The sequence below is a fragment of the Bactrocera oleae genome, chromosome 3, assembly GCF_042242935.1.
Source record: "Bactrocera oleae isolate idBacOlea1 chromosome 3, idBacOlea1, whole genome shotgun sequence".
NCBI classification, from domain to species: Eukaryota; Metazoa; Arthropoda; class Insecta; order Diptera; family Tephritidae; genus Bactrocera; species Bactrocera oleae.
Genome location: NC_091537.1, coordinates 81,508,167 through 81,534,490, shown reverse-complemented (window position 1 = coordinate 81,534,490; position 26,324 = coordinate 81,508,167). Strand labels below are relative to the sequence as shown.

At 38.4% G+C, this 26,324-nt stretch overlaps 1 protein-coding gene across 2 annotated transcripts in view; it reads right to left on the bottom strand.

Annotated features, from left to right (window-relative positions):
• The window catches only part of step (cytohesin steppke), a 112,834-nt gene extending 87,009 nt beyond the window's left edge, over positions 1-25,825 (bottom strand). For both annotated transcript variants that reach the window (XR_004978065.2, XR_004978066.2), the window contains exons 1-3: positions 23,827-25,825; positions 23,352-23,753; positions 22,926-23,282 (exon numbers count right to left, since the gene is read on the bottom strand). The gene's annotated coding sequence lies outside the window, so the exon portion shown is untranslated. The remainder of the gene's footprint in view (positions 1-22,925; positions 23,283-23,351; positions 23,754-23,826) is intronic.
• Positions 25,826-26,324: the final 499 nt, after the last annotated feature.

Here is a 26,324-nt window from a genome sequence, read left to right as displayed (position 1 = left end):
GCAGTGGTATTACTAAATTACCTTCAAAATGGCACACAGTTAACAAACAACTGGAAATTGTTCAATTTTCTGCAAAAAATTATGGATTTATCTCTGTTATATTATATCGGGGAGCTTAGGCATCAGGGAAACGCTGGGACTACAAAGCTAATGAGCCTGTAACGCAAATTATTCCAGTCTCATTATCGTTAGACGCCCACTTGCTGTAACATATACTGTTTGCTGATCCTTTTGTACCAGGGAGAATCGAAAAGTTATAATGAGCTCTCTGCTTTCAAAAGAGTTCATATCTGAACTCGAAGTAAGGATAAATCTTTGCTAATGCTAATTCTCGTTGTTGTTTGCAAGAGTTAGAATCAGCTGGATATTTTCTCTTTACTACCGTGTAAATAAAGTTAGAAAAACCTTAGCTTTCAAACTTTCAGCTCTCCAAATAAACTTGAATAAACCTAAAATTATCCACAATTAAATTTGCAAAGGAAGATCCCTGAGACTGTAAGCATAAAATTCGATATTAAAAACATTGTAGAGTGAATTCTAGGGCAAGCCGCGGCAATATTCTGAAACCGAACCTCAAAAAATCATTATTTCAACTTCTGCTAAGGAAGCTGAAGTGCCAGAAAGAGTTATAATAGAGCTTTCTCAGTTGGCGTTTTTTCTCTGTCTTGGCTTTCTTAGTGCTAGCGTTTTTGGTTTTATGGTACAGTTGAAATCTATTGGTTAAACGATTAATAAATTATTTTCAAATTAAAGCAGATAATATTCTTAATCGCCCACTCACCGCTTTTTGCTACATTTTCCGCCACCCGATACGATTTAATGAATCATACCAATGTGTGGCACTTACATACATATGTTTATACATAGGTACATACATACACATATACTTTTAAAATTTGCTTACAAATTTTTTAATTACATTAAATCAAAGCAAAAGTAATTCGCACCAAAGTCACGTACCGAACTAATGTACGCCGGCACGTTCAATGGACTGAAAACATTCGTTCGAATATATATGTACATATATAAACCGGGACCACAACTGCAAAACTACCATTGCAATAACATCATCGTGAGGTACGAGCCAATGCCAAACATAGCCACAGCGTAGTATTCACACGCAAAAAAGGGCAACTCCCGACAACACATAGCCGGCCGCCAAAAGCGGAGACACACACCAAGAGATGTACGGTCAGTTGGACACATTTTTGTGTTGAAACGTCCGAAATGTAGAAATCGTAGGCAAAACTTTTGCAAACATCAATTACGAATGCTAATTAATCGGTACAACAGACGGTCGGTTAGAAGGTGGGGTGACCATTGCTCGTCCGCTGGACGCATAAAAAATAGAAGAACTTCTGCTTGCTGCAAAAGAAGAAATGCATTTATAAGCAGGGGGGAAGCTATGAAAGTTCGATTGATTGGATACTAGTATTTTCAGCAAGAAAAATAGCTACAATATTGAATTCGGAGCTGTACTCACCGCGAACCAAAAATTTCGGTTCGTGGACTTTATACAAAGAATATAATATCTGAACCAATATATATTATTTTGAGATAATTTCCATATATTATTTGTTTATATATTATATTATTATTTAATTGTATTATAATATTGTTTTTAAGGACAAACAGACACACTTCGGAATTGCTATTCCGAGATCCAAAAGTTTCTTCACGCGATATTTAATAAAAATAAGTAAGGAAGGGCTAAGTTCGGATGTAACCGAACATTTTATACTCTCGCAAAGTCAAATGGTATACTCGTTTGAGATTTCTTTGTGGATTGACTGATATTTTCGGTAGAAGGTCAACTATAGGCACTGGGGTCCACATATTTAGTACTTAGGGGTTTGAACAGTTTTGGTTCGATTTAGACAATTTTTGGCCGCAAGGTGGGATACTTTAATTGCATTATTCACGCAAAGTTTTACCCCGATATAATCATTGTTACCTGATTTGCATAGTGGAAAGTGAAAGAATCACATGGAATTGAAAATGGTGTTACATGGGAAGTAAGCGTGGTTGTAGTCCTATGACATAGAAACATGAAAAGAACGTTATGCACCGAATTTGGTTGAAATCGGTTGAGCAGATCTCAAGATATGGGTTTTCACCTAAAAGTGGGCTGTGCCACGCCCACTGACTAATTTTGAAAGCGGAAAGCCAATTTATACCATCTCAGAGATAAAATTTAATGTCTCTGGCGTGTTTAGTGCTTGATTTATCGCGCTTTTAGTAGTTTTTAACAATACCGTTATATGGGGAGTGGGCGGAGTTGCCACCCGATTTCAACTATTTTCACACCGTCAATAGAAGTGCTAAAAACATTTGCTTCTAGTGAATTTTGTTATTATAGCATTAGCGGTTTAGGAGATATGCACATTAAAGCTATTAGAGGCGGGACCACGCCCACTTTAAAAAAAAAGGTTTAACTGCAGATGCCCCTCCCTAATTTGATCCTGTGTACCAAATAACAGTCTTGTATCTTATTGCGGTGGCTTTGTGGGCGTGGCAGTGGTCCGATTACGCCCATCTGCAATACCAACCGTCTCACGGTACCAAGAAACATGTCTACCAAGTTTCATAAAGATATCTCAATTTTTACTCAAGTTAGAGCTTGCACGGACGGACGGACGGACGGACAGACAGTCACCCGGATTTCAACTCGTCTCTTCATCCTGATCATTTATATATATATAACCCTATATCTAACTCGATTAGTTTTAGGTGATACAAACAACCGTTAGGTGAACAAAACTATTATACTCTGTAGCAACAGGTTGCGAGAGTATAAAAAAGTTGTCTGTCTAGTAGATGTTTAGATGATATCTGTTTTAAAGTGTTTATGCTGCCCAGACTCGAATCCATATACCTCTCCGAAAACACATTCTAATAAAATTATTTTTAACTGTTTGACTTTAATAGATTCTCCTTTATGTTTCGAATAAGTAAGGATATACTACATAAATAGTTAGAGAAAATAACGGTATAATATTCTCTTCGATGTTTCGAACTTGTAAGGAGGTAGATAGATAGAGATATGGGCAGTATAATTATCTGTTAGATGTTTTAAATAATGTAATGATTTAGATAGAAATATATACCCATATGTATATATACTTTGCTCGGTTCAAACATAATTTTTATCGCCAAATTGATGACGTCTCAGAAAACTGTGGCATTTTAGGCAATAAAAACGACGAAGAACTGACGACAGGGGTTTTTCTGAAGGATTCTCTTTAAGTTTCAAATTTTGAGCAGAAGTAAGTGAGCGCACATTTTGAAAAGAGGTAGCAGTATAAGATTTAATCTATTGACTCGCCAACAGCCACAGTTCGGACTCGAAGGGACTAGAGAATATTGTGTCAAAACATGTCAACTCGTTTGCAAGTCTTGTGCTGTAGTAAGCCCTACTTGCAATATGATATTGGTATATTAGATACCAACCTATAGCTCTTGACTGGCTACTCTAGTTAGTTATTTAATTTCAAAGTCGTAAGCTGCTAGATTGGGCACAAACGATAGGATTTAGAGAACTCAATCGAGATCTATTAAAATTTTCTCAAACTTGCTATAAACAGTTTACTCATCCTTTGTATGTGTCCCAGCCTCAGGCCAGTTTAAACTCATGAATGTGTGCCTATTAACTTCTTCGCCATAAATAGAAATCCTTTGTGGGTCCCCCCATATGTAAATGCCTATGTGTATGTATGTGTTTACTAGACATACTTGTGCTTGTGTTGTAAACACCACTGGCATGGAGTAGAAAGTGGCTGCTTGTATGCAGATGTCGGCAGACGATGGCACAAAAGTTTTTCTAATTACTGGTGACATTTCGAGAAATTCGAGAAAAATGAAGTGAATCATGCATTGAATATATAATTTGATTGATTTTACAATTGGAATACGAAAATGCTACGCAGAGTTGTGAGAGACTTTAAGTAATAATTAAAATATAATATGTAAGTTTTTAGTAGACACTGGCGATTCATAAGCTGTATACTTAATTGAGTTTAAGAATTTTACAGTTTTATATTAAATTGTTCCTACGGAAACTTTTCAGCTGCTTACAGATTTGAGTATGGCTTACCTATTTAACAGATTCAGGATACCAATAGCAGCAGAAGGGCACTGTATTATGATGAGCGAAGGAAATAGATATATTATATAATTATAAAAAACAAAAAAATACATTTTCATCAAATTTTTCATCTCCGTATATTTCTCTCTCCCAACGTGTTTAAAACCGATAATTCGAATTGTTGTGATATGTTAATATATATTATATATAAAAGGTTTAATAAAAAGAAATCCAAAGGTTTTATTTAGCACAGTTAGAATGATCCCATTTAGGTCAAATAAGCAACTTTTTGCTTGATGACTTGTTGTCATATTGAAGGCAATTTTATAATGTCACTCGCATAAAAGCTCTCGCCGCTATTGGCAAAAAAATTGGTTCAGTCTTTCATCAAGGACCGATTGCTTCCTTCAGACAATCTAACAAGTTGACAACAAATCGGAATTAAGTCATTGACCGCAGCGGAGTAGTTCATAGTAGTTGATTTCCTGCCAATCCCACCAATTACATAGAAACACCTTCCTGATCGTCGATCCTGGCTTGGTCACCGTTTACGGCTTTTTTTTTTTGCGATTTGACCGCGACCGTTTTCACTTAACATTATTGTTAGTGATGCACTTTTAATTACCAGTAACCAACCGTTTTAGCAATAAATCGATTTTATTTCGATTCGTAGATGAAAATTCGGTTCATGAGTTTTTTTGCGTTAAATCGTGTGGAACACATACCTCGAACTTTTTTTTTATAACCAGCTATATTTAAATGGTACCAAACGGTTTTTTATTCAAATTTTCAATCGCCTGGCTTAGTTTTTGACTTTACCGAAAAATAACTGTAAATTATTGTGTATTTTCTCTTTGCTGGTGTCGACCTTTGACGCGTGTTCAAACAATACTGTGTAAAGCAATCGCAAATTTGTGTGTGAAATTTTTATATTATGAAGGTTTATCTCTATATCTCTATATAGTATAACGTCATCCGATCGCAGTTATAAAACAGGAGATGACTAATGTCTTCTATTGGAAAAATAATGGATTTATTTTTACTAGACTTTTTATAATGATAGACTAATAACAGTAATAAGGTTAAAGCTTTACAAAATGATTGAGAGCTTGTTGAACGCTTCAGTTCTCTATCATCTACAATTATTTTTAGATTGAATGGTTAGCTTTTGCTTTTTAATTTTTTATTATAATGTTAGACCAATAATAACAAAAACAAGGTAAAAGCTTAAAAAAATAGTAGAGAGACTCGCGAAAGCTGCCATAAGGCAAAAGCTTTAATAAACGTTTGAGAGACTGTTGAAAGTTTAACATTTTTTAAAGTAATTTATTTTTAAGTTTTTAAAAATGGCATTTTTACTATATTAAATAAGTATAAAATAAATTTTTTTTTTCTATTTAATTAAAATTTTTAACGGTACACTACCTACTAGGTATGCTCGCTTTCTTTGTAAATGTGAAACATCTGCCATTCTAAGCACGAGACTCGATCACTCTATGTGCCCATTAAAAGTCAACATTTTTATAAACCATTTAACAAAAAGGAAAACAACAACAACAAAAAAAGCTTTATAAGCTGAGATAATTTTGAGCCAACAGCAACAACAACATTGCCTGCAACGCTGGCAGGTTAGCTAAGCGGATTGTGGAAATGCGCGAGCGCAGGGTGTTTGCCTGCTAAGCGCATTGTGCGCAACAACAACACAAAAAAAATCAACAACTTGTAATTCCCCATAGATTTGCTCGTTTTCTTTGCAGTAATGTCGCCATTATCCTTGCACCAAAACACAACTCAATGCCGCCTTTTGTTTGTTGCAGTGACGTGATGCATTCAAGCGCAGCGCCACACCAACACACAACTGCCATAAGTTGGCTAGCGAGAGGGGGAGAGGGCGAGAGGGGGGGACGAATTAAAGTTTGCGACTTTTCAAAGCGCGAATACAATGTGACATTTCACATATCAGCAGCAGTAGCTGCAACAACAGCCAACATACACATCAACCGTCAACGGCATCAACACTGTCAACATCTCCGGTCCGCAGAGGAAGCGCTAGCACCTTGGCAGCGCACCTGTACTCTTACATACTTGTATAACTGCTAAACTATTTATTTGTTGTTGGTGCTGGTGTTGGTGTCGTTACTGACTGCATCCGATTGTTGTGCTTCGAGGCGGCAGCAGCGTTATCATTAGAAATGCATGACAATGTCGGTGTAACGTTATCCTGCATGAAATTGTTGCCTGCTGTTATAGTCGCCACGCTGGCAAATATACTGCAGGGCATGTGGGGTGGCAGGGGCAGTATTGCTGCTATTTTTGTTTGTTGGTTGGTTGGTTGGTTAGTTGTCGTTTGCCGTAAACACAAATTTAGATTAAAGATTGAAACTTTGTTAATGTTGCGCATTACTAGTGCAAAGTAGTTGAGTTTTTTTTTTTTTTTTTTTTGTTTTGTTTGTCGGTGTTCATTTTCGCTTGACGTTGAAAATGTCAAATGAGGAGCAGACGGAAACGAGCATTTGGAATATTTATACACAATACTCGTTTGAAATTTCTCTAAATAACTTTGACAGCAAGAGATTAAGTGATGGCTTGCGGGGTAGCTGAGAGAAGTAGTGGAAAACGAATAAGCAAGCGTCAAGTGCGGGCGGTACTGATTAGTTGGTGCTCACGCGAATTGAAATATGCTAGGAGTGGAAAATATTGTAGTTCGTGGAAACTGCCACAGATCGCCGTCATTCATATTTCCAAGTGGGATAACATTTCTAATACATAATTTTTTTTGTGCTTAAATATGCAGCTTATCAAATTGTGACCGTATTCACATTATTATTATCGCCTTCCAAATAGATTCCTGAACCAATACCAGCATGGTCGTCAGTGCCTTCAGCACAATTTTGTTTTTTGTTTTGGTTTCGACTCACGTTTGGAGTGCCCTTCACTAGATTGTTGGACAGTCTCGACGTCATATTCATAAATCCACGTCTAAATATCATCAATGGTGCGATTGTGTTAATACACTTCATACCCAAAACATTAACCTAAATGTGTTGGGTCGATCCATAAGCGATTTTGAGTTCCCTTGCTATTTCCGTGATACCAGCACCACGATTTTCAAGCACTGTTTTTCACTTTTTCCATGTTATTAACTTTAATGAGAGAGATCATTGGAGTTTTGGGTACCACAACGGACCGGCGTTTAAGCTATCCAAGTGTGATCCTTCTTAGGATCGACCTCCAACCTAACCTAACATTAACAGATGTGGTTGGACGCTTCGGATGAGACAAGTTTTCGATGACTTTGCGGCCTTCACTGAATGCTTTGCGTCTCTAAAATACTTGTGTTTCTAGTAAAGTAGATTTCCCAAAACACCTCTGCAACATTTTTACGTAGCCGTGTTTCCATTGGAAACATAAAATCTGAAGCGAACTCGTTGTTTATGGTGAAAATTGTCATTTTTGCATGGTAAAAATCGCCAGACAAACAAACAGCAGCCACACATACACTAATTCGCATATGGATTCGGATTGCGTGCAGTTTAAATGGATTAGTCCGGGTCAAATTTGATCAGTTATGTGTATGCTAAAGTTTTCGGCGAGCTGGTTTCCTTGTGAGCATGGTTCTTTGGTTTCAATTAGATCATAGCGCACCCCCTGGAATAGACCTTTGCCACTTCAAGAAGCTTTTTGCTAGCGTTTAAATCTTTATCTAACTGCAGAATTTACTAATCTGGCGTGAATTTTTATGAAATCTACATGTAGTCAAATACATTTTTTAAACCATAAAGCTCCATGGCTTTGTTTATTTAAAGTTTGTATGATCAAAAAGTTTTGAAAAATTCGATAACATTTATAGGAAAAATTTTAATTTCCTGTTATGTCTGAATGTATGCTTGTTTCTTTGAAATTGATTTCAAACAAATTTATATCAGAGAACGTTAATGAATAGAGAAGAAACATATGTTAAATGAAATCTTTTTGAGTACTAACAGAGAATGTTAATGAATATTCAATATATGAATAAATGAATATTCATTAACATTCTCTGCCTTGTGCGTAAGACATCAAGTCTCTACTTAGTTTACAAACGCCTCGCTAGATGGCGCCATTGTTCGGATATTTATAAGTTCCTTAAATTAATTTTTGGAAAAGAAACATTTACTTGATTTTTAAATATTATTTTTGATATTTTTATATCGACTGACTAAGAAATAATCATAGGTGTCTTAGTTTCAACATTGTGTATTATATGGAGTGTAGCCAGTATTAGACGATTTAGGATTCGTGAAGTACAATATTTAATATGTACAAAAGTGTAGAGAAAGAGTAACGAATTAAAAGATTCAATTATCTATCTATTGTATTTTCGAAGCGAATTATCGCCCAAACTCTAAGTTTGCCTAAGATATCTGTCGTTTAGAAAATCAGCATCAAGTTCAGGCTAGAAGAATCGAAGTATTTGGTTTGGACCTAACAAAAGCTTCGAAAATACAAAAATATGGCATTTGTTTCTAAGAACATACGTTCGATTATATTTTTTATAAAATTTTAGCGCCTGTGTGGTCAGAGCAGAAATTTTCACTTTTGTTGGTAGCCAGGAAAAGCTATACATACATTTATATAATACCTCATCGGGCACAGAGCAGTCATAATTTTCACGGCGAAATAGACATTGACTTGGTCTTCTTTTATAATGAAGTGGAAGGAGAGCGCAAATTTCATGTTAGCTTTATGCAAGAAGAACCTTCGCCGTTGGACGAAAGCGTATACTACACTTTAATATATCTTCCATTAGCATTCGCATGACAGTTGTGTCTACGTAGCCATAATGAATCCATTTTATATATTGCTAAAAACCATCGTGTTATTTTACTATTCTATTATCTCAGTGTCCACGCGGTAAGGTTGAGTATCTTACCGGATGCCACTTGTATAAGCTGTTTGGTAGAAACATGCCAATATTTCCTTCTTGAGTGTCCCGCCTTTGCCAGATCATCGGATCTTGGGAGCTCACATTTTTATACATTTCGCTGAGCTTGTGAGAATAGAAATATAACGAGAAAGCAGATTTGTATTGGTCTCAAGGCGCTATGCCGACTTATAAGATTTGCTTACAGCTGTTTTTGATGGCTTTACAAATGGACTGCATATTCGATACCCATCTTGAGGATCAGTCATTGAACCTAACCTACAGTTTACAAGTGAGAGCTGATACTGTTGTAACTTCCGATTAATAGTAAGATTTTTGTCTTGAGTCTGCAAAAAAAAGATACATTTTCCTTTGCATGGCTTTCAGCTCCATATAAATGATAATGTAATAATATAAGTAGCTCTCCTGAATCTTAAATTTACTTTAGCAAATCGACTGTGATAAACATTTTTGGATGAAAACACCTAAAAGCTTTCTTAGCTTTATTCTCAACGCGTTAAATGCCGAAATTCCCACATATTTGCCGAAGAAAATTCAGAAATGCTACGCTTAAGTCGTACCAACACCTTGGAATCTACACACAATATAGTGCTGCTTCCGCTTCCGTGTTGTGAGAATATGTCTATAACAACAACAATAACGACAGCATACAAAAGGTAAACTTCGCAGATACGACTCAAAAGAAAGCGCGGCAGAGAACAATAGGATATGGCGAACGACAATGACGATGAGTACGAGAACGACAACGACAACGACAACAACAGCGAAAGCGAAGACGACGACGACTATAGAAGATTAAGCAGCACAATACAATCGAATGGCGAATAAACAGGAATAAAGTTGGCGAAAGATCTTAATATTTCAGATATACTCGTACTCCCGCAGCAAGTCGTTCAAGGCGGCAGCGATGAGAACGAAAGGAGCGGCGCGGCGCGACGCGGACAGACAAACAAACGGTAATGGCTGACGAAATGTTTCACACTTGAAGGCGTAAACTTTTGCTGTTGTGCCATGTCAAGTTTTTGCACTGTGACCGGTGATTGCCTGCACCAACGCTACACCGTCACACCACCACAAGTGCAATAAGCTGCATTGTTTTTGTGCGCTTTTGTAATGCTGCTGCATTTACTTATATGGGTGTTGGATGTATGTGTGTGTGTGTGCGCGCTTAATGCCCGACAATCTTGGCATGTACGAACAGCTGCAACATTAGCACCTCGAGCGTTATGTAGCTTTGCCGCGTAAGCACATATGCATGTATGTATGTATGTGTGCCTTGCGTCAGGTGTGCGCGTTGTTATTGCTGTGGCATCTTTCTCTTGCTGCAGCTGTCAAGTTGAGCATGTCATTCATTTCGCAAGCGAAAGCAACCAACCCCAGCGGCAAGCAAGTGGCTTTCGCCTAGAAGGCATTCAGAGACAAAGGAAACTTCTGTCAGCGGGAGGGGTTGGTGATGTGCTTTGCGTTATAGCGGTGGAAATTTAGTGACAAGACGAATACTGCTAAGTAAAATAAGGAAGTACAAATTTCGTACGGAACCGCAGGCTAATTTGATGCTCTCGCAAATTTTTTAGGGGATTACCATAACTCAACTGGTTATAGAATTATATAAGTTTATGTATTCTTGAAAAATACCGATTCATGGGCGTGGCTGGGGGTTTTATTCGCCCTACTAGAAGGCTACTTCGAACGAAAATTAAGTATGTTATTTGTAAATTTTTTGGTCTAGAGAAAAAGCCGATAAAACCCGCCGTCGAGAACTCTTAGCTATATCATACGATCATTGTCATCTGTCAATTAATTTGAACTGCCAGCCCTTTTCGCAACCGCTGACTCATCTCCAGCTACCGATTTCGTCTCGGTATCGTATTTATACATTTCGTAAACTAGATTCTCAGTACTTGGCGCTGCCTGTCTACGAGTATTTTAATCGCCGCTAAAACGATTGTAGTAGAAACTTCTAGATTCCATATATTCAATGGTATCCGTCCAGTTTGGGCACTACGGACTGCCGAAAAGATCCGAGGAATGCAGGTACTTCAGAAAAAAAATATTCTAGATCGTGCGTCGATCCACGCGTTAGTTGGATCTACGAGAATGGAACGGACATGGATTTGTACACGTCCAAAGACTCTCAACTCGGCATGAATTCTAGAGATTTCCTAATCATTTATCTTTGGACTCCACTACTCTCATTAAACACCAAATTAAGATCATCTAGTTACCACGTTAGCTTTCTTTAGTAGTTTTAAGATTCCATCAGATATTTCAGTCACCGTATTGCTCTCCTCCACATTCTGCATTTTCAATTATACTCGACCAGCTTGGCTAGTACGGACTGCCGAAAAGTTGCCAGAAACGTAGGTCCTTCAGAAAACAGGCTTCTGTAAGATATATTGGACAGTCCGATGACGCATGCGATAGTTGGATTGAGGAGAGCGGATTTATATACGTCTAAAGACTATATACATATATTGTTTATATATATACCAACCACATCAAGCGACGATGCCGAAATTAAAAAAAAAAATATTAAAAAAAAAAACATGGCCAAAGACTGTCAACTTCGTATATCAAGACAGTCCAGTTACAATGGTAACTTTATTTGGTAGTCTTGTTTTGTTTATACGAAGCGCTGTTTCAATATTCAAGGTATTTCCGAATTTCCATAATGCCAAGATAATGCTCTGAATTTGGTGAGATCAGAGCGGCATGCTCTATTATGAGCTTTTAAAATAGCGTGAAATCAATAATGCGAAACGCTACCGACAACAAGTCATTAAATTGAAGCGAACGATTGCCGAAAAACGCCCGGAATTTGCGACTAGAGACGAGGCATCGCTCGGCTTCATGTTGCAAGACCGGTTAAAAACCATTTGGAAAGCAGCAGCTTAAAAGTTTTGCCTCACCGCCTTATAACCCAGACCTTACCCCTTATGACTCCCATTTGTTCCGGTCGATGCAAAATGTCCTCACTGGAATACGGTACACATCAGTATAGGGTATCAAAAATTGGCTTGATTCATTCCTGGCGCAGTTCTTTTGGCATGTAATCCACAAATTGCCAGAGGGATGGAAAAATGTTATTGCTTCAGACGGGATAATACTATTAAAATTGGTTTTTATACTCGATATAGAGCAAAAAAAATTGTTATATGTTAGAGGTCTTAACAACTTCGGTGCTCTTCAAGTGTTTCTTAGATATATAGTTCTTACTCAGATTTTCGCATCAACGCATCAACGTGAGATTTTCTTTATCCTCCAATCATATTCCCAATTCACAGGAACAAGTGTGGTTATTCTGTTTGAAAAATTCCAAATTTTGACTTTAGTTAGTATGTGGTCGTTAAGGTCGTTCCAGCATTTAACGCTACTGACAACAATTTGGTGAATAAAACTATTCTTCTTTATGTAACATGTTGCGTAGTTATAGAAATTAAGAAGCACACTTCTTAAAGCATGTGTTTGCTTCGTTCAGTCGATCGGTGGGTGTTGCATTGTGATTGTCTTGTCAGAATATGTTGTCAGTGTAGTTATTTTAGCGTTTCGCATCTCCTAAAGACACACACGCTCTAACCGCCGTTTCTTCCGCAACTTCTCTCCCATTTTCTTCTTTGTCATCTTCTTGATCTCAAGTTCCTCGAGCAAGTTGTTTCCTTCCTCTTTTCGGCACATTGTGTTGGATGTTCCCAAAACTCGCATAAATATTTATGACACACAGCAGTTCACGTTTGTTCACCGAAATGTTATTGTTCTTGCTGTTGCTGTTGCCTGTTAATTTCGTATTCCAATAAGACGCATCTACCGTTATTTGTGCTTGCCATCTTGCAACATATCCTTGCACTTTTCGCACAATTTTGCAACGGTGCGAGTAATTACATACAAAACACTCGCTCACACACATCACGCGCTTCCGGTTTGCGCTCTCGGTACGCAACGCACAAAGTATCATGTGTTTACCTTTAAACTATCAGTCTTGACACGTCTGCTGTAATGCCAATCCTTGCAAACGACACAAGGACACACCCTTCCGACAGCAAAATTTGCCTGCTGGCACTCATTCGTTTTGAGCATCAGCTCCATCATTGTCAGCGCGCCATACTAAGCACGGATTATTGCCTTTGTAATTAGGAAAGTTTCTTCATGCATTCTTCTAGCCGAAGATGCCGTTATTCGCGCATTGCATACAAAAATTATGCCTTGGATTAGCTATATAGTGGTAAATGTTTTGTTGCTGAAGTTTTGGTTATTTATTTTTGTGAAGTGTTTTGAAGCTATTTCGTGACATTTCTAAGAAGGTACGAGTTTTTTGAGAACTTTCGGGGGGATTAGGTTTTTTTAATACCGCGGTATACAAATTCAGGAAAACTCCCGTATAATAGCATAAATATTATTTCCTGTTTTCTCTTTTCTTCTTTTTTACGTTGTCTTTTAAATCGAGGGGCTGGGTCCTGCAGCTCTGGAAACTTATGAAAGTACTACTGAACGGCTGACGGATTTTATGAGCAACTTCCTCGTGAATGCGACAGTTCTTGGTCGGATAAAAATATGGGTTCATTCCGGTTACGTAAGTGGCACAGTCATGGGAACATTTAAATATACATCGAGGGCTTTGCTATTATGGCCCCATGAAATTCGTGTGCAATCGTCGTTTACTTCTCAGAGTCAGTTGCGACGTCCAATTAGACTAAATTATCAATAAATGAGCACAATTAAATGATCTCCATAACATGGAATATTTCTTGATATTACTATTTTAGACACACTTTTTCAGATATAGGTATAGGATGTGTTCGAAGTCGTCCGATTAACGATTATCGAATATTAACAATTTTCCCACCGTCATATAGATCTATGCTCCATGTAAAGTGGGTAACCGAGAAAGTTTGGGTTCAAATCCTGGTTAACTAAGTGCAGTCCCTACTTCAACTTCTATCCCTTAAGAAGTTGTAAATACAGTAATCAGGTTAAAGTCTTCAGGTCGAATAAACCTACGAACTGCAACCACAGCTACCCTATTTTCCAGATTAGGCAACTTTTTTTGTTTCCCAACTCCACATAGTCACACGCCGGACAGAAAAGAAGTTAGATTATCGTAAGGTCAAGCGCATCGAGCTAAAAGAGGACTATGTTGAGAAAAAGTCAGCATTTTCCCAAATTTTAAATTTTTTTTCGTAGGGTCAGTACTTAGCGGATCTTTCTCGTACATTTCAGAGTACCTATAGCGGTAATGTTGACAGGAAAATCTTAAAAAACTCCAATAAAATTTCCTTAAATTTTTCTTGCAGTTCAGGAAAGGGTGAAGATTGTACCGTGTTATTTGCCTTTAGCATTGTTGGACTTCTATCATTCCACTAAAATATATTTTCAAGGAACTCAAGAGCTCTTAGTCTGAAGGATTCAACCAAAAGCGGTGCAACTAAGTAGGTGTCGAGATGATAAACTGATATATAAGGTTACGCCATTTTAGTCAAAAGTTCTATAACCGAATAGACCCAAACCAGACTGACCAAACCCAGAACCCAAAACCAAACAAAGCAGACTTGTCGACTTGACTTTCTCAGTGAAGTCGAATGAGAATTCTTTCTTTTTAAAAAGTTTAACCACACAACATTTATTATGAAGGAATGTATGCTTTGATAAAGAAATCAGTCCTATAAATAGTACGTAAAAGGTATCAAATGCACGATCAGATATTTTCTACTACCTCCGATTGCCATTTCCGGACTATCCCAGTAAATCTTTATAAACAAAGGACATTATTCTAACCGTTTTTCTATTGTATTTACAATAAAATTCTTCGCTAAATTAGTGACTAGCAAGAGAAAGAGAACACTAGACTTTTGACTGTACTAAAGATCTCCGAAACTGCAGCTGTGGTGGAACAATAAATTTGCTAATGTTGCAACTTCATTAGAAACATTTCCTTCAAGTGGTATTTTCAACAAAAATATGAACGCAAAATAAATAGTATAAAAATTAATTACAAAAAAGGAATTACGATTTTCCAGAAGTTGCGACTACTAGTCGACGAACACTTCCCGTATAGTGATTATTTGGTAAAATTTATTTTAGTGCTCATTTAAAATTATTGTCGCTGTATTTTGATGTAGATACTTTTCTTTTACGACTAACGACCGAACGACGACAGCAAGTATGCAATGCAGCCAACTAACTAGCAAGAGCAGCAGCAGTAGTAGTCAGCAGTCAGTGGTCGGTGGTCACATTTCTTCTGCACCCATTTTGGGTTGAGTTGAATTGGATTGGCTTGGGTTGGGTTGGGTTGGGTTGGGTTGGGTATGCAGCAAACAACCTACTTAGTGAGTTGATGGTACTGGACGATTGCTAGCAATGGTGTGGCAATAACAAAAGTCGTCGTTGTCGACGCTTGTTTAGCACACTGACTGCTGGCTAGCTGGTTGACTGGCTATTTAGTTCGTTGGTTGGCTGACTGTCTCTAAGTTTGAGGTCGTCACTCACTCACTGACGCGCTGTGCATTTGCAGTGCTAGATTTTATAGTGCGCCACAACGTAGTCTTGCAGTCGTTGCGGCATTGGTCCACTGCACTTAAGGCAGCATTGAGAATTTAAAGCTTTCCCACTACCAAAACACTTCCTCATCAGTCGAGCGCGCGCGCTGACATGCTAGCGCCGCACCGCACCGCACCGCTACACGCTCTGACTGTGTTTTGCAATTTCAATGCGCAGCAATTCACTTTTATTGAAATGGCGCAAATGTGTTGTGAAGTTGGCTGCTGTTTTCCGCGCAGCGCGCTCTTCATGTCGCCGCAGCCCGCTCTCAAACTCTTTACTTGCCTTAATTCTTTGTGTGTTTTTTTCTACTTTATTCCTTTTTATACCCTGAACAGGCTATATTAAGTTTGCCACGATGTTTGTAACAGCCAGAAGAAAGCGTCGGAGACCCTATAAAGTATATGTATATATGGTACGAGTATATATAAATGATCAGCATGACGAGCAGAGTCATTGAGCATTGTACGTCTGTTTATATAAACGGAACTAGTCCCTCAGATTTTGAGATATTGATCCGAAATTTTGCACACGCCCTTTTCTCCTCAAGTAGTTGTTTATTTATCGAAACCGCCGATATCGGACTATTATAGCATATAGCTGCCATACAAACTGAACGATCAAAATCATGTCCTTGTATAGAAAACTTTTTTTGTTGACAAGATATCGTCACGAAATTTGGCACGGATTATTTTTCACCGCATTACTACACAATCTGAAAAACTTTTCTATATCGGACCACTATATCATGTAGCTGGCATACAAACTGAACGATCGGAATCATGTACTTGTATGGAAAACTTTTTTATTTGACAAGATATCGTCACGAAATTTGGCACAAATTATTTTTCACAGCATTACTACAAAATCTGAAAAACTTTTCTATATCGGACTACTATATCATGTAGCTGGCATACAAACTGAACGATCGGAATCATGTACTTGTATGGAAATTTTTTTCATTTAACTTAATATCTTCATTAAATTTGGCATGGGTTATTGTCTGAGGCAACAATACCATCTCCGAAAAAATTATTTAGATCGGACCACTATAGCATATAGCTGCTATACAAACTGGCCGATCACAATGTATTCCTTGTATGGAAAACTTTTTTATTTGAAGAGATATCTTCATGAAATTCGTCACTGATTATCATCCGAAGAAACGGATTGTTTTGAGCGAACCACTATAGCATATAGCTGCCATACAAACTGAACGATCGGAATCAAGTGCTTGTACGAAAATTTGAATCTGTGAAGGTTATTTTAGCTTCAGTGCAGCCGCAGTTAACGTCTTTTTTCTTGTTTCCTTTTTCAAATTCACATTTTCATTTTTCACAACTTCGTGCTTTTGTCGTTGTTGTCGGTTTCTGCATTTGCTCGCCACTTATTTTATTTTGAACGTATTTTGCTTTAGTTATTTCTATATTGCATCATTCAGTGCTCTGTCCGGGAGTTTATTTAATGTCGCTCACACAAACACTACCATCACTAGCAAACCGCCGCCCTTTCGCTCCACCATCACCAACACTAGCACGCTGCTGCATGCAATACGCGCTGGTCCGCCAGCGCTCTGTTGATGGCACAAAGTGCAGTGCAATTCATTTTAATGGCCTCCAGTGCCACAACCAACCAAATTACGATTCACTTTAAATGCTTCAGACAGTGCACATTGCACACATTGATGTGCTGCCGCAATCCTGATCAATTCATATGCGCTACAGTGCCGCGCTCACACCGCGTTATCCTGCAGCAGCCGCCAGCCAGCAGTCAACAGCTAGCAGCCAGCAGCTTAGTTGTCAGCGCCACGCATTAGGAATTCGTTGTAAGAATTTTTCATTTTCATTTCTTATTTTCCACTTTTCTTGCTATTTCTTTATACATATTTGATTTTATTTTTTTGTGTTTTTGTGTGATGTTCGTCACTTGAGACTCAATTTAACAAAACTTCATTTCAACAGCCAGCGCCAACAAGCGTTTCGCTTGACGGCCAGCGACAATGACGCTGTTATGGATGGTGATAGTGATTGTGTTGGCGCTGGTGATGACAATGAAATCGGATATGTATGTATATATATATGCGAAAGGACGACACAAATAGTGTCAGCTCCAATGGGCAGCCGATACATATCTCATAAGCCTGCAGATAGCGGTGTAAGTAGAGCGCATAATGGCAACCGGGAATGCAGAATTTCGGCATTTATTTATTTAGTTTTGCAGCGTAGCGACATAGAATTCTTGTGTACAGGCACAAGAATGGTCAGTACGGGAGCCATTTATATTACATATGCACTGGTGACAATGACTTGTGCAATTATGCAACACTTCAGGCGTTGAGGAATATGCTAGCACGGTGTTATGCAATTTGGCGCGACTTTGTCGTTGTTGCATATGTGACGAGGTGGCATCAATAAGTGCATGAGCTTGTAAATTTTCAACCTCGAATATTTTAGAATTTAAAAGTATGAAATAATTTGAAAAAGATAATGCAAGTGACTAAGCTGAAATCATTGAAAAATCAAACTTTATTTATAAGAAGAGTTTGAGGTTATGCATTTTTTTTGAGAAAGATTAAACTTTTTTCTCCTTAGAAGTACGAAATTATATCAAAGAAAAAACCATAATCAGCTAAGCCGAAATATTCACGCATTAAATCAAATTTTATCTATAAGAAGAGTTTGAGGTTATGAATAATTACGAATTTTTTATCGAGAAAGATGAAGTTACTACTAAAAACAAAAGTCGTTTTGTATCTTTGAAATTGTTTTATTCAAAATAATGATGTCTCAAATCCACAACAACAAGCATATTTCGGTATTTGTGTTTCTTCTTTACACAGTGGTCCACCCTCGCCACATATACCCAGACATTAGAATGCAGTTTTGATATGGCAGAACTTCTCATAAAATTCGTTAGCCTATCAGAGGTTGAGAGATTATCTCAATATGCTCAGAATAGAAGAGTAGAAAGTTATTGAGGTATGCTTGGCGACTTGTGATCTACTCACATAGCCCCAGCACTCTCATAAATGCAACAATCGGCACTACAAAATTACTGGTAGATTACGTAGATCTCTCAGCCTTATTTTTTCGTCAATATATTGATACACACTCTACAAGCTCCATATCACAGAATCGACACATTGCAGATGAGGCTATGCCCATATTATATAGGTGTATTTTAAACCTGCGATGACCGACGTTTATTGAGAGGAGCCAGAATTTGTCTTTAGTGAGTTCTATTATTTGTTTGAACTTGTTGAGGTTGTATCCTTCTAGTAGAGTGTTTAGCTTAGCGCAACCTAGGTATTTGCTGTCAACACTTACCACTCTTTGCCCTTTTCTTCTTCTGGAATGATTCTCTAATAGTATATGAACCCACTGCAAAGGACGATTCTGGTTCTAATGGCTTAGTAGCCGCTGCATAGCGGCCAAGCTCATCTGCCATATTTTTCCTAGCTATAACTTTGTGTCGCTCTCGCTAACATTTAAGCATAGAACGACGAGTAAACGTGTTCATAAGTGTACCGAAAAATACTTTACTCTCGAATGCATTTTCTAATTTCACGAAAGAACACTCAAAAAGACCTGGATTTATCGCAACCACGATGCATGACTTTCCACAATTATGCAATTTACAAGAAATATTCCATGCAATCTTTTCTTTTTGTGCTGCAAATGATAGTATTTCCTTTGTCCGCACACTATAATACGAGCGAGTGTCTATATAGCGCAGTTACTAGTGCAAATTCCATGGCCTGCAGTGCAATTCGAATTCCCAATGAATTTTCGACCAAAGCCAAAGGGAAAGAAAAGAATATAATAATAATAATACACAAGGTTTACATTGCTTAGCGGCGTTTTGCATTCTATGCCGAAAACCGCGTATGTGATTTGTGCATGCAATGCATACTTTGAGGCGTTTAACACCCGCTCTCACAAGTATGCCACAAATAAATGCAAGCGAGCAGCACTTGGCGTAAAGCTTATGTGTAAGTCACCAAAAAAGATTCATATGTGTTTGCTAGTCACCCCTTTACACACCTTCCACCCACTCTGTATTAATGAGTTATTTGGGCATCTTAGTTATTTTCATTTCTTTGTAGCCGTATTGAAATTTTTTTCGTACCCTCTTTTTGTGGCCAGGAATTTTCAATTTGTGGTCGGTGTTGTTATTTCTTAATTTTGTCGACATTTAATTTAGCAAAACAAAGTTGTTGTTTTTTTTTGCGTTCATATTATATTATGTTGCCGAATATTGGTGACATTGCTGTTCATGGCATTTTGTTGTATCGTAATATTGTTGTTTTATTTTTAATGGCGGTACCGTCGTAATATTCTACTAAAACTATTTTTGGTCAACACACAATTACACAGAAGTACGAAATTTTAATATAAGTCTTTGTATACTATTTTACTATATTTATATTAGTCATTTTACTTGAGGGTCCGCTTGGCCGGTTTATTAGTTACTGCAGACATGTTTCATAGAAAATAATTATTACGAAGAAATAAACGACCGTAGGGAAATACAGCTGTCGCCGCGAATGGTTGTAGTAGAATTGGCAAATTTTAAATTAAAATTGACACCTATTTTAGGTAAGTTTGGGGGGAGAAATAAACTAAATTGAGCATAAAGAAAAACTACACATTTTATTCTGTGCTCAGTTTTCTAGATTGGAAACCGGAAAGGGTAGAAAAAGTTTTAGATATAAAGAATGAAGTCGGATGTACCGTATTTGAATACTAAGTACTTTTTTAAGGGTTTCAAAGATGGTGTTGGGTCTCTAATTATATTTGTGCGTTTTGACAAGAGATGGCGTAAATTGATTAGCTACTGTTCTGTTGCGATTTTTTCCAGCTTATGTCATTCATTTGAAGCGTAAGCAACAATAATTTTATTTCACTCAAATATGTCGCGCTTTGTGTCTGAACAATTATTTTTGCAGAAAGTTCTTTTTCATTACCTTAATATGAAGAAAGCCTCAGCCGAAAGTCAACGTATGTTGGTGGAATATTATGTTGAAGATTTTCTAGCTGAGTCAATGTGCCAGAAGTGCTTTGCGCTATTCATAAGTTATAATTTTGTCTTAGAAGACGAAAAACTGCTGGACGGCCAAAACAGTTTGAAGATGAGGAACTAGAAGAGCTCACTGAAACTTTGTGAATCACTTAATTAGCGATTTCAAAACGTTTAAAAGCAGGCGAATGTATTGTATTCTAAAGTAAGTAAAATTGTGTGCCATATGCATTGAAGAGAAGAGACGTTGAAAGACAATTTTGTGCGTCAGAAATGCTGCTTAAACGCTACAAAAAGAAGTCGATTTAGCAACGAATTGTGACTGGTGATGAAAAATGGATTAACTAAGACAACTCTGAACGCGAAAAATCATATGTGAACACTGGTCAGGTGAAACCAGCCAAATCAACAGCAAAGCCGAATTTCCATGACGCCAAGGTAATGCGCTGTATTTGGTGGGCTCAGAAGCGTGTTGTATTTATTATGAGCTTCTAAAACCAGATGAAACCACAAATGGTGAACGCTACCGACTTAAACTTATCAAGCTAAAGCGAGCGATTGCCGAAAACGCGCGGAGTTCGTGATTAGACACGAGGCAATCATTTTCTATCATGACAACGCTTGGCCTCATCTTGCAAGACCGGTTAAGAACTATTTGGAAAACAGCGGCTAGGAAATTTTGCCTCATCCGCCCTATAGCACCGATCTTATCGACTGACTATCATTTGTTCCAGTCAATGCAGATGCATTTTCGAAAGGTAATATAAAAGGAATTAGAAGGTTCCTCACGACACTACTAATTAAAGCAAGTAGCAAAGAGAAATAGGTAATTTAGTTATATTAGAGTAAAAACTATGGAAATAGAAGTTTTTTCTCTGGGATCAAATATTTTCCTCTACTTTCATACAAAGCGGATGAAAAAGGTTTGCTATTATAAGTAAAGACCAATAAATAATTTTGTTTCGTTAGAAACAGGTGCAGAAATTGTTTTGTAGGAATCAGAAGTTTTTCTACTTACATTACTACGTATGCATATCTTCATCTAAATGGCCGTGCAAAGCGTTAGAAGGACCTGGTGGCAATGCTCCTACCTTTGCAAGTAAAGAGCAAGAAATAATCGAGTGAATGAGAACTGGCGAAAGTCCAGTCCAGGCAAGAAACAAATATTCACAAATACGAAACATTTTCTTACACATAGCAATCTTTTCGACGTTTGTAACTTTGAGATGCCACCACCGTTAAAAGTCTTCTTAGCAAACGAAAAAAACAAAATTTTTGACTAGATTAATATCGCGACTTTAAAGCCATTTTCGACACCAACAGTGTTCTTAAAATTAAGAGTTTGTTATCAAATCAGGTTTAAAGCTCGATGACTTCTTGTTATACGATCCGATTTTGGAGAAGCAGATCTACACAGCTGAGGTGCAATATTATCTAAAAATCACTATTGAGGACAATGTCCTAAAGAACTACGTGGATAGTTTTGAATCTTTAAATTGCATTAAGATCAATCCGAATCTGTCTGGTGGTGAACGAGATATAAATTAGAATTTTTATTCTTATAAAGAAAGAAGTCAACATACTAATTAAGCTGAAAATTTCATACCATTTCGACGAGAGCGCGTTGCAGTTAGATCTAGCCTTGGCTCTTAGCATTTATTGCTTGAAATCATCTAACTTGGAACCAGTAGTAAAACCGAAAACGTTGACTTTTTTGAATCAATGTTGTTAGACTTATTATGGATTCTCTTTTCTGTAAACTACAACACTTTATAAATCTAACATCACAACCGTTCCTAAGATATGGTTTAGAACGATGGGAACTGGATCCCAATGGCTTTTAAAGTGATCAAAAAAAAAAATATTATAAATAAGGTTTTTGGAACCTTTATATTTGCATAATATGAATGATCTCCACGAAGTTTATAAAAGAGAGACCCATCGGTGATTAAATTATGTAATATAATTACATGTCTGTTGGAATGGAAGTGAAAGGGCGCCTCTCAAACGGAGAAAAAAAAATCAGGACTCACTTGTGTTTTTGATGGGATGTTCAATTGCTTAACCCATAAGTAATTAAGTGGAAGAAGAATAACAAAGAGAACCATTATAGCGCGGACGATCAATTTTTTTCTCTTTTTTCGAACTTCTTAAGTATTAAATGCGGAATCTGTGGTAAGGTCTTTGAAACACGAAGCTAAGCACATCGTAAATGCTTCGCACTAGGTCTAAAATGTAAATGCTTGGAACAAGGTCTAAACCGCAAAAATTGTACCAAGTTTTCGAAAAGTAAAAAACGAATCAAAGATCATATTTTTACGGTCCAGGTTACCAAGTTTAAAGAAATTTTAAAATGCATGTACTCACTCTGAGCTAAATGTCTTGGAGCAAATACCACAAGCAAATTTATCGCCATCAACTTTTCTTTTCTTCACTTTTGTGGTTTCTTCGCCTGCCGACGACAATTGTGGATCTTTCGGCACTGCCGCTGGCACATTATGTACAATCTTCATGTGATCCTTGAGATTGTGACGCCGTGAAAATTTCATTGCACACAATTCACAGGCGAAGATTTTCTCGTTCGTGTGTTGTCGCAAATGACAACGTAGCGAATGCTTACGAAACTCTTTCGTGCAAATCGGACAAGCGATAATTTGATTTTTGGCCATCGGGCCAAGAGTGTGGTGGAGGCGATGAAAGATTAGCTCCGATTCGTAAGGTGCGCTGTGGATGCGGAGGAAGTGATGTTTTATCAATCGTTTAAATAATGAGATTTGAAAAAGTAAAACCAACCTGAAATCGCACTTGTCGCAACGCCAGTCACTTTTTGTGCCCCGCTGGGCCTGTGCGTCCTTCGAAGTGCTTGGTTTCGGCTGACAGTTGCGCGTATGACGGCCAAGCGCTTGGGCGAGCGCAAAACTTTGTCCACAGCTCAAACAGACGTGGCACAATAGCGGATGCGAGACATCGCGATGTGCTTTGAGTGCCTCCTTGTCGGCGAAGCGCTCTTCACAATCTTTGCACTTCAGTTTGGGTTGCTCGTTTACTTTAGACATTTGTAATTTCTCGGCGGGTTTATTATTTTTACTGGTGTTAATAGTGCTACTCGCTTTGGCGATAACTGTATTACGCATGGTAATACCGCTCTTGTGATGTGAGAGCTCGTGCAGCATGGCCTGAACCTCCGATGAGGCGCTGTAAGTGAGACGATATATAAATTAATGCTTATTTCGAAATAAAACACCGTTAAATTACTTAAGTTACTCACACGAAATTGCATTTATCACAACTCTTGACATCCTTCGTGGAGGCCACACGTCGCACACCCGCATTCTTCTCTGCTGATGCGGCCCGATTCCGATGCTCTAACGTTTTGCGATGCCTGCGCGCCTTGCAAGGCGTATTGAATTCCAATTTGCATATGGAACAGAAATATTTACTAATACTGTGCTTGTTCTTCTCATGCCGTTGTAACGCGATCTTCGAACGAAAACTTTCCGCGCATAAATCACACTTATAACGACTTTGATAGCCGTCCGATGCAGTGCCACACAATTCCTTGTCGGGATGACAGAGCAAGGTATGTTGTCGTAACTCTGCGTTATAACGGAAACTTTGACGACAACGATTGCAGTCGATGCCCAATTTTTTGCTAATGCAAATGGGCACGGAACGATTAATGGCCAATATGACCTCCTTGTGTTCGGCGCTGATTAGATGACGTCGCATTTGATTGTTGTCTTCGCATTCGAAGTGACAATAGCTGCACCAAAACTTGCCGAGGCCCTCGGTGGCGTCCAAATGTGTGGGCGAGCTCCAATGGTGCAGAAACATCTCTTCGGTGTTGGTATAAAAGCGGCAAGGGCGACACTGGAACGGTGACTGCAAGACCACGGAGTGTATATTGTCTAGTATCATGTGCACGGATTTCGTGGGATTCAGTTGCATGCGTCGGTAGTGATAGTGCGATATTAAGTGCTTGCCCACTAGATGGCGCAACATGCTATGCTTGCAGAGTTGGCATTTAATGTAGGTGGCGCGACGTTTACGCTTTTTTACAGCACCACTACTACTAGTAGATGGTTTGGGTTCCTCCAAGGCCGCCAATAAACTTTTACTCAATTCCATATGCTGTATATTGCCCAAGGCCGCCTTTTCGAGCTGCCGCTCGGGCTCCGCACGTTTGCGGTGATAACCGGTCTTCAGATGGTTTTCATAATTTGTTTTGCTCTTCAAACGTCGACAACAGATATTACACCAGTACGCTTGATTTGCCGACTTGGCTAATTCGACTATTTCCTCTTTGTATTCGAGCCGTTGCATCTTCGTACCAGGTATCCATTTACCTTTCGTGTGTTCGGCAGGCGGATGCTGTCCTTCGTGCATTTCAACGTTTTCCAACTCTTCAACGGCCTCGTCCCAGTTCGGCGAGAGTCGTGTGAGTTGTGCGTGTGTAACATTCAGTTCGGGTCTATATTCGGGCCGCCATTTGCCACCGGTATGCGTTTCGGGCACTACTGGTGGTGAATGACGCATTGTTGGTGAATGACGCATTGTTGGTGATTTCCACTTACCACCATTCGCATGCGCATCCGCTATCGGATCATAGTCATCATCATCCTCATCCATTTCCACATCAACATCTTCCTCATCTTCTTCACTAGCCTCAGGGGATTCGTGCACGTATGTGAGGGGTTTAAAAACTTCATAGGATTTTGGTTGCTGCTCCGTATTGCTGCCACTCGCATGCGCATCTGACATCCACGGCTCATCTGCCGCACCAATATGTACAGTATGATCTGTTTTCTGTTGTCGCTGTTGCTGGCTGCTCAGCGGTTGACTCGGTGCGCTCAGCCCTTGCTTTCCGCTTGTTGAAGGCCCGGCAGCTTGTACGCTTTGCAGCTGCAGTGAGGAGAAGAACACATCGGCGCCCAGCTCGTATGGCAGTTCGTAAGCGTCGGACAACGACTTTGAAGTTTTACCACCGTGTGTCGACTCTTTGGCGTATGACTCCGGTTCGGCAAATGCGAACGCGTCGTAGGTATGATCAAGATGTGCGCGTGGCGTGGTTATTATTTCCGAGTGCACCGTGTGTGTAGCGGTGTGTTCCCGCTTACTACTTGCAGCGGTGCTATTGAGATTGGTGCATTGCGTTTTCCGGTGCTCGATGTAGGCGTCCAGTCCAACAATTGTAGAGCTGCATTTGATGCAGAGATGTGTATCATCCAAGTCGGGTTCGATCATTTTGGGTTTTGCTAATAATAGATTTTAATCTGCAAGTAATAGAAAAAAATATGTAAATGGTAAGTATTTTATCAAGGGTAGATCTTACATAATATATACATACAGTTCTTGTATGGTAATCTTTTTTATTTGACCAGATATCTTCACGAATTTTGGCATGAACTATTAGCCAAGACAAAGGTACAAGCTCCGAAAAAATTGTTCAGATGGAATTACAATAGTATATAGCTGTCATACAAACTGACCGATTAAAATCAAGACCTAGATCTTTTTATACCCTTGTATGGCATAAGAAAGGCACCTGTAAAGAGTAGTATAGCTTCGGTGTAGCCGAAGTTAAGGTTTTTCTTGTTTTTAATGAATTAAAAATATATCGTGTTTTCAATTTTCTTGTACGGAGGTTTCAAGATTCTGACAAAACTAGATATAATTTTCGATGGATGAGATGTGAGAATTTAACAGAAACATTTTTTATGTACACGAGTTTTAGATGATTTTGAAGTTTCAAGATATGCCTGGAAT